This window comes from Diceros bicornis, chromosome 37 (assembly GCF_020826845.1).
Source record: "Diceros bicornis minor isolate mBicDic1 chromosome 37, mDicBic1.mat.cur, whole genome shotgun sequence".
NCBI classification, from domain to species: Eukaryota; Metazoa; Chordata; class Mammalia; order Perissodactyla; family Rhinocerotidae; genus Diceros; species Diceros bicornis.
In genome coordinates, this window is record NC_080776.1 from 8,261,947 (window position 1) to 8,276,115 (window position 14,169).

Here is a 14,169-nt window from a genome sequence, read left to right on the forward strand (position 1 = left end):
AAGTCACAGCCTTGCCAACCTGACCACCCACTTAGCCTAAAAGCATGATTATGATTTCTGTAAAATCATTCATACAGTCCCTGCCATGGTGAATTTTATGTGTCAACTCAAAGGGTGTCTTTGGATGAAATAAATATTTAAATCAGTAGATTTCGAGTAAGTAGATTGCCCTCCGCCATGTGTGTGGGCCTCACTCAATCAGTTGAAGGCGTGAATAGAACAAAAAGAGCAGCCTCCCCAAGTAAGAGAAAATCTCCAGCAGGCTGCCTGCAGCCTCCATCTGCACCGTCAGCTCCTCCTGGGTCTCCAGGCTGCCGGCCCATTCTGCAGATTTTGGACTTGCCAGCCTCCATAATGGCATGAACCAATTCCTTATAATAAATCTCTTTCTATATATAGACACATCCCATTGGTTCTGTTTCTCTGGAGAACCGTGACTAACACAGTCCCCAAAGATTGAACACCTGCCATGTACTGAGCCCTGTGGGGGTCGCTGGGACAAATGGTTCTGCTACCAAGGAGCACATAGCCTAGTTGGAAAGACAAGACTAACGGATGAAATAATTCAGAGCAATGTATACATGTGGGAAAGGGTGTGGGCAGTTGCTACAGTTCAGAGGAGGATTCAGGGGAAACTTCAAGGAGGAGACGGCACTTATTCTCGGTCTCCAGGACACTCGGAATTTCCCAAGGGGAAGAGAAAAGCAGGGATGGCCCAAAGGTGGTGATGTGCTTGGTACCTCTCCTCCTCCAGCCTTTCCGTCTCCGTGATGATCATCACCACCCACACAGGTGCCAAAGTCCTTATCTCCATGCAAGCCTCACTAAGCACTCCAATCCTCCACTCCTTTCTCCTGTAGTCAATCATCTACCTTTAGACCTACCCCTAAATATTAAGGAATCATTCCCTGCTCTCCATCCCCACAGCCACCTTCCTAGTCCAGGCTTCCATCTTTGCTCTCCTGGACCCCCAGTATACCCCTCACAATCTGACACTTTCTTCAGTCTTGCCCCTCCAACTCCTTGCTCCGCACAAAGCAGAGTGATCCTTCAAAGCGAACATTTGATCACGCCTCTCTCTACTTAAAACTCCTCAGTAGCTCTCCATTGCCTACAGAATAAAATCCAAATTTAGGATGGCTGCACCATGCTGTGCTCTGGCTGCTGCTGTGTCCCCATCCTCACTTCTTGGTGCTCACCCTCTTGTACTTACTAAACAGCTTCTAGGTCCTCAGAAATACCAGGCCTTTGCACATGCTATCCCTTCCACCCAGAACTCTTTTCCTCTTTCTTCAGCTAATTTCTACTTTCTTCGGTCTCAGTTCTTATATTTTCCAGGAGAAAGCCTCCTCTAACTTCTGCAGACCCGTTGGGGTGTCTCTCCAGCAGCTCCCTGCCCTCCCTCTCTCAAAGCACTTATCACAGGCGCTACTGACAAATTTTCTCTCTTCCCAGCTAGACCTTAAGCATTAAGAGACTGTGTCCAACTCATATCCCCAGAACTTACCAAAGTACTAAAGCATACATGATAGAGACTTAGATATTTTAAGTATGCCAGGTCTGTCCTGTGCCCCCAAAATACAGCTCACACTCTGAAGACAATGAACAAGTGAATAACGCATAGATGAATGAGAGTTGTGAAGAGGACCATAAAGGAAAGAACTAGAGGGCTGTCCTAGCGCATTTTGGAGGGGAGGTAGAGCTGAAGAACCTATTTTAGATATTAAGTGGTCAAGCATCTGACAAGCTGCCCTTCAGCAGGAATATGAAGAATGAAAAAGAGCCAGTCATGCAAAGACCAGGGAAGTGAAGTCACTAGGCAGGAAAAAGCCTGGGATATTCTAAGAATGTCAGAAGGTGAGGATGGCTGAGCAAAGAGGGAAAATAACATATTCTTCATACTTTCGAGCCCACTGCGCCAGAGGCTTCGACCGCAGCCACTTTATCACCTGTGAGATGAGTCACCTGGAGAGGTAGTTTAGTTTTCTCCAGTGGGAAGGGTGCTGGGTAACAGAGGAGCCCCTACAGCACTGTCTTTTCTACAAAAAACTTCAAAGCCCTAAGGCTCTGCCTTCCAAGCTCAAATTCCAATGCAGTGAGGTGAACCTATTCTTATTAAAAATGTTTCATATGCTAAAATTAATTAGCAACCACCAAAGAAACAGGAATGAGATTATTGGTGGTCCTTTTTTGCCCAGATGGTGAAAGGTTAGGATGGGGAGAAGACAGGACTTCTGGTGTTCTTCCCTCAAATCAGGATGTCTCTCGGAGAAGATGAGCTCTGAAGATATCCCTGGGGTGAGTAGACCTCTTTCCAAAGATTAAGTGTAGGGGCCTCCCTTAGAGTCATGGCATCCCCGGCCATACCCACTTCATTCCAAGGCCAAGTTTACACCTCTGCACGCTAGATCTGGAATGTGCCCTGTCACCTGCTCCAGATTTGGCTTTCTCTGCCCCAGAACAATACCCAACATAGACTGACTATGAGTAACCGTGGATAACAGCAGGCAAGCAGGAGCCAAGGACTGTTTACATGTCCTTCTGGACAATCTGTTCTCTTGTTCCACCATCAGAATCAGCGCTCCCTCCCTCCATTCCCCTCCTCCTCCAGCCCTAAGAGACAGTCCACGTTCCTAGCTTAGGCAATGCATTCTTGCTGCCCTGACACATACCACCAGAGTGGCCCAGGCAGGCTGTTGAGGGAGCCAAGCTACCCACCCAACTCTTTGCTTTGGCCAAGGGGATCAAGCCAGGCCGTGGTGTCATAACATCTAAGGTCCCTTGATAAGCCACATCAGCTCGACTCTTAAAATTGATCATGACACTGCTGATGAAGATGATGAGGGTTACATCAGACTGTATCCCTCCAAATCCCAGTTTGAATGACTTTTCATTAGGATAAGTCTGGGGGTTAACTCTCCCCTCACTGTGGATGCAGCTGCTAGATCCAAATCTCGAGTGGTTTCCAGTGGGGACAGGGTCTTGGGTTACAGAATTCTCCATAACATAGTGGGAACTTCTGAGTATGGAAAGGTCTCTAAGGAAGCTCTTGGATTCAGTTCCATCACTGCTAAACCACCACTGATTCTGGATTATTTTGAACCAATGTCCAATGTAAATGTTTCCATGAATAGGATTCTTTCATTCATTCAGTAAGTGTATTTAGCACCCCCTGTGTGTCAAGCCCTGTTCCATATACACAGGATAACGAGATGAGTAAGATGAGTTCTCCTCCTTCAAAGAGCTCCATAAAGGGTGATGCGTATATTTATTTCTCCTGAAAATATGGCTGAAAGACCACTCTGTGAACCTTCCAAAGTCAATAACTACCAAGAATGTCAGCACGAGCTGTCATGAGCACCCCGTCTGCAGGGACAGTGATGATAATGCTGGTGGTTGACCACCTTGAATTGCTAAGTCACAATCAGGCAAATGTTTTTCCTCCTCCACAGTGTCTCATGCATCGTAGGCAGTTAATAGTTGACAAATAGAAGGAAACAGAGCTACAGTCTCTATGATGCATTACTTTTTTATTGTGATTACTTATTGTAATATTAATGTTAATAACTAAATTTGAGTGCTTGGTAAGCACCAGGAATAGTTCTAAGTGTACCATATGCATTATCTCATTTAATCTTAACAACCCCAAGAGGTAAGCACTGTCATTCCCCTACTTTCATCCTGACTTTTCAGATGCAGAAACTGAGGCTCGGACGGACTTGCGTGCCTCATTCCCTGCAAGGATTTTCAGGGGCTCCACTTGAGAACCGCTGACCTGGTTCAAGCTCCTCACTTTGTGAAGCCCACACCACACTTGCAGGCTTTATCTCTTCCAGTCAGTGGCTACATTGCTTTGCCAAGTGACGGCCACAAACCCACAGGCCCCAAATTGTGAGGTCATTTAGTCACTCAAGAAATATGTATTTTGAATTCCCATGTAATGAGAATACAGTGATGAAACAAACACAGGCTCTGTCCTCGGGAGACTTTCAATCTGGTAGAGTAGATAAAAAATGAACAGAAATAAGATAGAAAGCTTGGAGCAGGCACTGAACTCACTGGGCAGCCAGATGCCAGCACAGGGTCCAGGCTGAGACTGCCCTTCAGCTCCCCCACCTCAAGCTCCCGCAGCTGGACCCCTGGGTTCCAGGTCCTTAGTATGGCTCACACCTTGGAACTGTGGCCTCCTATGGTGCAGGACCCTGTAACCAGCTTCAGTCCGCCAGCACTCATGTCAACAGCATCACGGGCAAGACAATGCCAAAAATTTACTCTGCGGAGCTCAGTGGACATGAGACATAGAGAAAACACCCAAAGGGGGTGGCACGAAGTACAGGGGCCCAAAGAATGACTGCTTGGAACTCAAAGAATCACTAGAAAGAGGAAGACAAGAAAGAGTTAACCTGAGGGATCAGAAATTGAACAATAAGGAATTGGCGGAGAACCATGGTCCAAATGACATACGAGTCACTCCAGCAGGAGAAACACAGAGCTCCCGGCTCAGGACAGCCCCAGCACCCTCAGGCCTCTCAAAGAAACATCAGAGATCATCAAATTCCTCAACAGACGGTTCAAGGTTCTCCATCCTCCTGTGGACTCAGCTGTCCTGTGCTGGGTTGCATCTGGGATCCAGTGACCAATGATAAGTCTGCATCCCTAGACAGTGTGTATTTGGGTTCTGTGCTTGTTCTGCTTGTGGGGATCTTTGCTTATTACCAAGAGGTGAAAATCACCAACATCATGGTCACACTCAGTAAATGATTCCTCTCCGAGCTCTTGTCATCTGAGATGCAAAGGAGAACATGATCCCTTCGGAGCAATTGATGCTCTGAGACATAGTGGAAACTAAGGGAGGAGACCAAATTCCTATGGCTCTCAGGTGACTGACTTCTCAGGGAGGTAGGGTAGATATCTGATCTCTCACTGGGAAGTCTGAGCCCCAGTCCTGCTCCTGTGACTTTACTCATGGCAATCCCCTTGAAACAAAGAGCATTGGCTTGTCTTCTACAATGTATGTAAAAGGCACAGCAACTGGCACAGTCTCCAACACAGGCAACGGCACCATCACTGGGCAGATTGCCTCACTGGCTTCAGGAACTGGAAGTGAGAAGGCACCCCTTGCCATTGAGATTGAGCACTTTGTACTGTGGCAGGAGTGGCTGCCTCAGCAGCATCCTTTTCTTCATCATCACAGTGTCCATAAAGTAAGTCTTGGACTCCGCCACCTTCCTTAGTGGCATCACTGTGGCCCATGTACCTGAGGGTCTCCTGGTCATTGTCACTGACACTCCATTAATGACAGAAAAATGAGTGGCTGAGAAGAAGAAAAATGGATGGCCTGGTGAAGAACCTGGAAATTGTGGCAACCTTCAGTCCCACCGCTACCATTTGCTCTGAAAACATTGACTCTCGAACTCACAACAGGGCCCGCATGTGGTTAGGCAATCAGATCTAAGTGGCTGACACACATGAAGAGCAGACACACCAACTCTTCTCCTGAAGCTCTGGAATCTGAGCCTCCTTACTCAAGATAATAACACTGTGTAACCAAGTTGAGTTCAAACCAGCACAGGGAAGTATTCCCATCATCAAGAAAGTTGTGGTTGGAGATGCCTCGGAAACTGCCCTTGGAAATTCTCAGAGGTCATTTTGAGTGATGTGATGCAAATTACGAAATGAAACTGCAAAGTGCCTGAAGTCCCTTTTGATTCTACCAACAAATTTCAGCTCCCCATGCATGAGACGGATGGACCCCAATGACAAATGCTTCCTCATGATGATGAAGGGGGCCCAAGAAGATCTTAGAAAAGTGCAGCACCATCATTATCAATGTCCTAGAGCAGCCTCTGGACAAGGGCACAGCTAAGGCCTTTCACAGAGCGTGCATGGAGCTAGGTGACCTGTGGGAGCCACATTCTGGGTTTCTCTCATCTCTACCTGCAAGCAATCAAGTTTCCAGAAACCTATTCATTTGATAGATACCATCACCTTTTCCACCTCCAACTTCTCTTTTGTGAGCTCTTGTTGGTGATCGGTACCCTTCAGTCCACTGTGCCAGAGTGCTGGGATCAAAGTTGTTATGGCTAGAGGTGTTGTCCATTCATGGCCAAAGCTATTGCCAAGAGTGTAGGCATCATTTCAGCCAACAATGAGAAAGTGGAAGACATTGAAAAATGCCTCAACACTGCTATGGAGGAAGTTAACAAGTAGGCTGCTAAAGTTGCCATGGTGACCAGTATGGAGCTGAAGGACATAAGTCAGGAGCACCTGGATGAGGCCTGAACCAACCACTCAGAAATCATCTTTGCTCAGACATCTCCCCAGCAGAAGCTGATCATCATGGTGGGCTGTCAAAGACACGTTGCAGTTGTTGTTGTGACAGTGGATGGAGTTAATGATTCTCCAGCTCTAAAGAAGGCAGATATTGGGATTGCCATGGGGGTAGCAGGTTCTGATGCAGCCTAAAATGCAGGCCTCACAGTCTTACTGAATGACAATGACATCTTTGGTTCTCTAGTCCCAGGTAGAGGAAGGCCGCCTAATCTTTGACAACCTAAAGAAGGATATGCTTACACTCTGACCTAGAACATTGCTGAGCTTTGTCCTTTTTTGATTTACATTACTGTTGGGCTCGCCCTGCCCATTGGCATCATTCCCATCTTGTTCATCAACTTGGGCACAGACATAATTCCCTCATTGCCTTATCTTATGAGAAAGCTGAAAGTAACATTATGAACCAGAAGCCTCACCACAAGAAGATGGACAGACTGGTGAACAAGCCACTTGCCATGTACGCCTGCCTGCACATTGGCCTCGTGCAAGCCCTGGGATCTTTTGTTGTTTATGTCACTATTTATGCACAGTGGGTATTTGGACCAAGCACTCTTATTAACCTCAGGGACAATGGGGAAAAGACAGCATGAATGACTGGGAAGACAGCTGTGGAAAAGAATGGACAAAGTATCAGAAGAAATACCTAGTGTGGACAGGCTACACAGCCACTCTCATTGGCATTTTGATGCAGCAAATAGCATATCTGATCATAAGGAAAACTTGGAGAAATTTTATCTTTCAGCAAGGTCTTTTCTAAAATAAAGGCATCTGGGTAGGAATTGCCTCATAGCTTACCAAAGCATTAATCCTCTCCTATGACCTTGAAAATGTCACAGCCCTGAATTTCACTATGCTCCTGGCTCAGGATTGGTCTGTGTGCATGCCACACGCCACTCATCTTTGGGTGTATAATGGCATGTGAAAAGCCAGACTTTACTGTGGAAGCTGTGGGGATAATGTATTGCTAACACTATATTTTTACCCAAGTCTCCCAACTTCACATTGGTGACGATCTTGAGATCTCTTGTGCAAAAATGATACCATCAAAATTTATACCAAAGAAAGACTAAAACTCCATGAAAGGCACCCAATTGATGTTTTGTACTTTATAGCTGAGATTTGACTGTTTATGTGTGATTTTCATCTCTATGTCCGTCTCCCGCTTCAAAATACAGGTACAAGAATTTCAAAGTGATGATGTAGGGAAGAAAAACCTATTTGTATTTACATAGGTTTCCATGATATTAGATAGTCTCGTGGACCCCAGATATCTGGTGGGGTCGTCGCTCTAGATAGGATTCCTCAAACCTCTACTCTACGTCGTATTGAAGATCCAATGTCCTCCCCAAGATTTCTGTGGCTTCTTGGGGAAATTGATCATTTAGCTCAAAAATTCACCTCAAGGTTTGCAGGAAACGGAGGTAGGGGCAGGGTTAGATCATAGGAACATGGATATCTGCCATTTTGACTCTTGGATATTGCCATGGTGTGTCCTGCCATGTCACTTCTCACCCCCACCTCTGGCTATCTCACTAGGCCATTTTTGTATTACCTCATTCCATCTCACCTCTTCTCCTCCCTCCCAGACTGCCCTTCATTCCTACCACTAGAACACCAGTTTGGCTTCCTCCAACTCTCGCTCCAAAACTGAACTCCAAGTCCACTTTGCATATCCTATCTCCACGGGCTCAACTGAACAAAAGGGTCTTTCATTTACCAGGAAGCCATTGTGGTTTGAAATAGTAATATCTATTTCTTGTAAAACATTTGCAAAGCATTTTCCAGCCCTGACATTATGCCAATCATGTTTTATGCTTTGACTTAGGTTTATTCATGTGTGGACCACACAGCTATGTTGACAGGCCCAGAGAGACCTCGTTTTAAAGTAAAAGACATTTTATAAAACAAAGATAGAAAGTATTAAGTGACATAAGAAAGGTCCAGGGATCAGGCTATCTGTAAGCGACTTCTGGCGTCCCTCCCCAATTCTAATTTTCCGCGATTCTAGACCACGTACCATGATGCCCAGTTAGGGGCACAGAAGAGGCTTTAAGGAGGAGGTGCATCTGGGCCAGACCTAAAGAAGAAGCAGTGTCAAGATAAGGGGGCCACACTTAAAGAAAAGTGTAACTGATCCCATTTTCCTTTGAATGAATCAGAAGACTTTACAAGTCAATATTGGGACTTTGACGATTCTGGAACATTCTCAATTATCTTTTACCCTTTATGACTTGCAAAATTAGAAGATTTAACTGCCTATCTTTCCAACCTCCTTTCTTTTAAACAACGTTGACTGAGGGCCTTCTGTTTTAGGCAGTGTGCCAGGCACTGGACATGCAAAGGTGGAGCCGCCCAAGGAAGGAGTTCAAGTCCAACAGGAGAAATAAACAAGGAAACGAATGTAACTCAGGCTCAAACTTTCAGTTCCTGCATCCCTGCCGCAGTCTCTGGCCCCTACTACTCAAGTTTAGCATAATATTTAGTCCCTTCTCTAGCACACTCAATCCTAAGTCCAGTCCCACCAGCATTTGGTGATTTTAATAACTTACATTAAAACTTTCAGGAGTCAGGATTGTCCCCAAGGTCTCTGGCACCCCCCTCATCTCTTTCTCCTTTGTTATCTCCTCATTCTTCTGTCAGGAAGAGGAGAAACAAAAATTCCCCTCCTCGTCCTGCACACAGGAGCTCCGAAGGCATCTTTTGTTACTTGAGCATACCCTTGGGTGTTCCCCTCCACCCATGGTGACTCAAAATATTTCTTCCAAGTAAATACGGGGCCCTCCCCAGAAAGAGTTCCGGAGAGAGAGGAAAGGGGGTCTCCATCTGTGCTCAGAATGTGGTGGGTCTGGTCCAATACAAGACAGAAGAGGCAGCCTCTGTGGTAAAGGCGAGAGGGAATTCTGGTCGATAAATTGTATTTCTAATTCTCAGTAAGACCATTCCAGAAATGTAGGGAGTCGGCCCACGAACTCGCCAATGTTTGGGTTATGTTTCAACCTTGATTGAGCACCAGAACCACATGCAGTGCCAACTCCCATGCATTTGAGGAGGGCTGGGTACATTATGCTTTTCTGTTTTTGTTTTCAGGTCTTTTCCCCACGTGTCTGGGGTGTTTCTTCCATTAAAACCAGAACTTTTCCTCCCTCTGGGCTTCTACACAGAATCCAGCCCAAGCTGATACTCCTAGGAGATGCTGAATCCACTTTCGGGCCAAAAAATAGAAATAATTTATTCAAAAACATGCCCATCACTTCACAGAGAACCTTCGTGGGCAGGATCATTTCACTCCGGATTCCCTGATGGGAAGGAGTTATTTTGCTCGATAATGACATGGTAGTGACAGGTTGTTTCTCTAGACGTTTCTGCATGAGAAGGAAAGTCAGGTCCAAAGAGTGGTGTGGGTCCAGAGCATGGGGTGGGTCCAGAGGATGGTGGGGTCCAGAGCATGGCATGGGTCCAGGGCTGCAACGTGGTGTGGGAACCTCTTCTTGTTCCCTTCTGACCACCTCTCCCTCTCTTTTTTCTATGTCCTTCTTACATGCAGGATCTGCATCTCAATTCAGGACTCCAGATGCATTCTCCCCAGCAGATGTGGCATCTTGCTAAGGCAGCCTGGATAAAAGATTCCAGGAAGACACGATTGTTGCCCTCAAATAGCTGAAGACCCATCTCCTAGAAGAGGCATAAGATTTCCTTGACTCTGTGGTAGAGGAGAGGAATAGGAACCATAGACAGAAGCTTCTAGAAGGCAAAAACATCTTCATTATGGAAAAGGGTTTTAGACCAAAAATAGAATTGAGCTCTTTCAAACATCTGAAGTTATGTACTCTCCCAGCTTCCTCAACCCCCAAATTTATTTACAGCACTGATGTGCATGGGATGTTGGAATGTCCTGGGGAAAGAAACTGAACCATGGCCAAACTTGGGGTTCAGACATAGAAACTGGCATGGTGAATTTAGGGTTTGGGGGTAGAACATGCCAAGAGAAGTCAAATTTCAAGGGGAGAAGCAAAGGAGAATCTGCAATGGGGGCAGAAAACCATCAGAGAGCTGGATGAGCCCCCAGGTCTGGGCGTCTAGGGTGAGAGTGAAGGTTCTGGAACAGCGAGGTGGTGGCCCTGCTTTAAATCTGCCCCAGTCCCAGGCACTCTGGTGACACGTGCGTAGAAAGCAAAGGGCCTTGTGTGAACACTGAAAGAGCCACGACATCTAAGGACTCGAGCGATTCTTCAGAGAGAACCACAACGGAGTAGACCACCAAGAAAAGGAAACTATTGCTGTCTTGGCAGAAAAAGAATGATGATCAAGTAGCTTGGAGCAGCAGGGAGCACATCAGTGGCCTGGGGTGGAAAGGCCTTGACGCGGGCTACAGACCACATGCATCTGCAGAGACAGAGCCTGGGACAGAGCTGCCGGAACATCAGAATTGCTGGCCCAGAAGAGGCAGCGTCCCAGGTTCCAGCAGTGTCTGCATGGATTCAGGCACCCTGTGAGGCAGCCCTTGTAGATTTCCAGAGGAGTGGAGGGGCCCTCTCTTTACCATCAGTAACATGAGGACCAAAATTTTGCAGCTACACAGACGGAGGCCATCCAACTATCAGATTTCGTGTCTGCACCTTTTTTTATATTTTTCTAAAGTCAGATTTAAAATTTACCCCTTAAAATATACAATTTAATAAATTTTCACAAGTGCATACAGTTGCAAAATCGCCCCCACAATCAAGATACAGAGCACTCCCTTCACCCGAAACATTCCCTCATGCCTCTTTGTAGTCAATACCTTGCTTCCACCTCTAACCCTTGGCAACCACCAATCTACTTTATCCCTATAAATATGCATTCTGTTTGCTGCCTCTTCCAGAAGGGCATATAAATGAAATCATAACATACGCAGCCCTTTGAGTCTGGTTTCTTTCCCTTAGATGAGGCACCTAAGATTTAGCCATGATGTTGTATGTTCGTATGTTCTTTCTTCTTGCTGCACTGGTAGGATTCCAGATATGGGCACACCACAGTTCGTTTATCCAACTGCCAATCAATGGACTGTTGTTGTCGATGTTTGGGTTGTTTCCAGTTTTTGATGATTACAAATGAAGTATTTGCCTACCACTTTCAGTGTGGACATACAGTGTCTTTGGGTAAATATCTAGGAGCGGGATTGCCAGGCCGTTATGGTAAGCACGTATTTAACTTTATAAGAAATGGCCAAACCGTTTCCCAAAGTGGCTGGACCCTTCAGCATTCCCACTGTGTCTGCCTCTTATGGTGACCTCAGCTGCACTCATAACATCTCAGGCTGAGAGTATTGAAGTTCTACTTCTATTGATCCAACATCCAGGAAATCAGAAATGTCCAGAAGCGGAATTCATATCCCCTGGAAATGAGTGTATCTGGGAAGAGGCTGGGAAACCACTTATCAGGGATGCAGTAGAGGGCCAGACCATCTGACCTTCCAGATCCCTCCCAACTCTGGATTCTGTGATCCTATGAAAATGAACGTCACCCTGGCCAGCGTCCTGAGACACCACCCACCCACATTTCTCACCACTTGGCCCACTAGACAGACATGCGTCTTGAGGTTTGACATCTTTATCAGTTTGACTGATGTGTTTCCCTGAGTAGATATTTTTCCCGCAATTAGTTGACTCTCTTGGCGGTTTTTGCAAAGAGGTCATAAATTAATGGACCACCCACAGGCTGTTTCAGGTTCATCTGTTGACCTGTTTGGGACTGGAGATATTTCACTCAACCTCCCTATGCTTTCGCTTCCCCATCTGGGGCTAACAACACCCAGCACTTGGAATCCTGCAGAGCACACCAAGCACAGGAACGACCAAGCAGCGATGTTGGTGTTCATGACTAGAAAGACTGCTTTTTCTCTGTCCTCTTTGCTGTGGGTTCTGAAGTCTGTCAGGCCTAAATTTGGAGTCTGACTCTGTTGCTAGCTGTGTGATCCTGAGCAAGTCACTTAACCTCTCTGAATCTTAGTAAAATGGATATTCTCTGCAGAGGATTAGCGTTAATGTGGGCAAAGCACCTTGCGTAGTGCCTGGTATAGACTGCACCCTCTGGGGAGTATTATTCTTGTTTTACTGTCTCTGAATCTACTCTCTCTATCACCACTACCTAAGGGGACTGTGGTCATCTGAGGCTAGTGAAATGGGACATCTGGGGCTGGGAAATAGGACTAGACATAGAACAGAATGCAGGGGTTGGTGTTGAGAAAGCGGCAGGCAGGGCCATATGGGGGAGCTGGATGCAAGCCAGATGGGGGCCGTGGTGACCCAGGAGAAGAGACCATCAGCAAGCATTGAGGAGTTTGTCTCCTTGTGGTAAAGCTCCCCCCCGATTCTAGATATGGAACCATTTCCAGTCGCTGTCTCTGAGCTCCTGGCCCAGGACATCTTTCTGGCTAACGGCTTCACATTTCGATGTCTCCCAAGGCTCTTTGACTCCTCTCAGCCATGTTGAGCCTGTAAAAGGAAATTTCCCCAAAATTCTTTGGGGACACCAAGACCACCCGTGTTGGGTAGAAGGGCAACTGAGTAGTTCTGAAATGCTTTTCTCTTACAACCAAGATAGTGGGTGGGTCTGACTAGGCCCCTGTCAATCAGTCTTTGCCAGAGAAATCAGAAACTTTTAATACCTATAAATTTTTTTTAAAGATTTTCCTAGACCAGGCCTTAGTCATCTCTGAGAACACGGGAATGGCAAAGTAAACATTCCCCTTACCTTGAGAAACATCTGTAAACAGTTCTATAAACCAACACAGCTAACTTGTCACCTCCCAACTCAACCCCTGGTCCTTCCCATCTCATCCCTCTTCCCAACCACCCTTACCTTTCCTAGGTCTGGGAGACAAGTTAATTCACTCCTTCTCCCAGCCATGTAGTAGACCAAAACAACGGGTTCTGGCCAGGAATTGTGCAGTGAAGGGGCCGAGAGCTGGGTGAGCAGTGGGCATCTCTCCTCCGTGGTCCTACTTGGATCTGGGGAGGATGGGAACGCAAGAGTCTGCCCAGAGCTGCGTGGTAGAGAGAATTCTTGACTTGGAGTCAGAATGAACCACCTGGATCCCAGCCTCAACATTTCTGAGTCAAGTAAACTTGGGCTGGTGACAACTTCTCGTATACTCAGTGTTCAGACTCTTCACCTATAAATGAGGGTAATAACACCTCCTTCACAAGATTATTTTGGGGACTAGAGATTACACATATAAAACCTCCGGCACATAGTAGGCACTTAATAAACCATAGCTACTTTTGTTGCTATAGTCTTTCTCCTTGCTATAAGGAGTAATTAAGACAATCCATTTGAAATTCTAGCACCAAATTCACCAGATTTTCCAGTGCATGACGGGAAGGAGGAGTAAGGGTTGGGCTCATGAGCATGAGCTCTTCTGTCTCTATTACTTATGGCCTGAATACAGCTTTTGTTTTTCATCAACTCCATCCTTGGAGGGCAGCCTCAGAGTGATGAACGAGTTAGAACCGAAATCATTTCAAAGATCATTTTTCAGCTACTTAACTTGACAAACATCTTATTAAGGGGAAAGTTAATGCAGGTGGCTGATTTTTCACAATCATTATTAATTTTTGCCTGCAGACATCATGTCTCTGGGCTCTCCAAAAGTTCCCTCACCCTCTTGCACCCACCCCAAACCGTGGAAAATCAGAGTCGGCCTTGGACACCGTGTTCTGCCTCCGCTTGCCGCTCGAAGGCGATACCTGTTTGTGGGACAGACAGAAGAGTCCGGTTTCCAAGGCTGTCAATCCGGCAGCCAATCCACTTGCTAAAAAGATTGGAAACGGCGTCTCAACAACTTGCAGCTAAGCA

The 14,169-nt window shown here is 46.2% G+C and overlaps 1 pseudogene; it reads left to right on the forward strand.

Annotated features, from left to right (window-relative positions):
• Window positions 1-2,198: 2,198 nt before the first annotated feature.
• On the forward strand, window positions 2,199-7,255 carry LOC131399242 (potassium-transporting ATPase alpha chain 2-like; annotated as a pseudogene).
• Window positions 7,256-14,169: the final 6,914 nt, after the last annotated feature.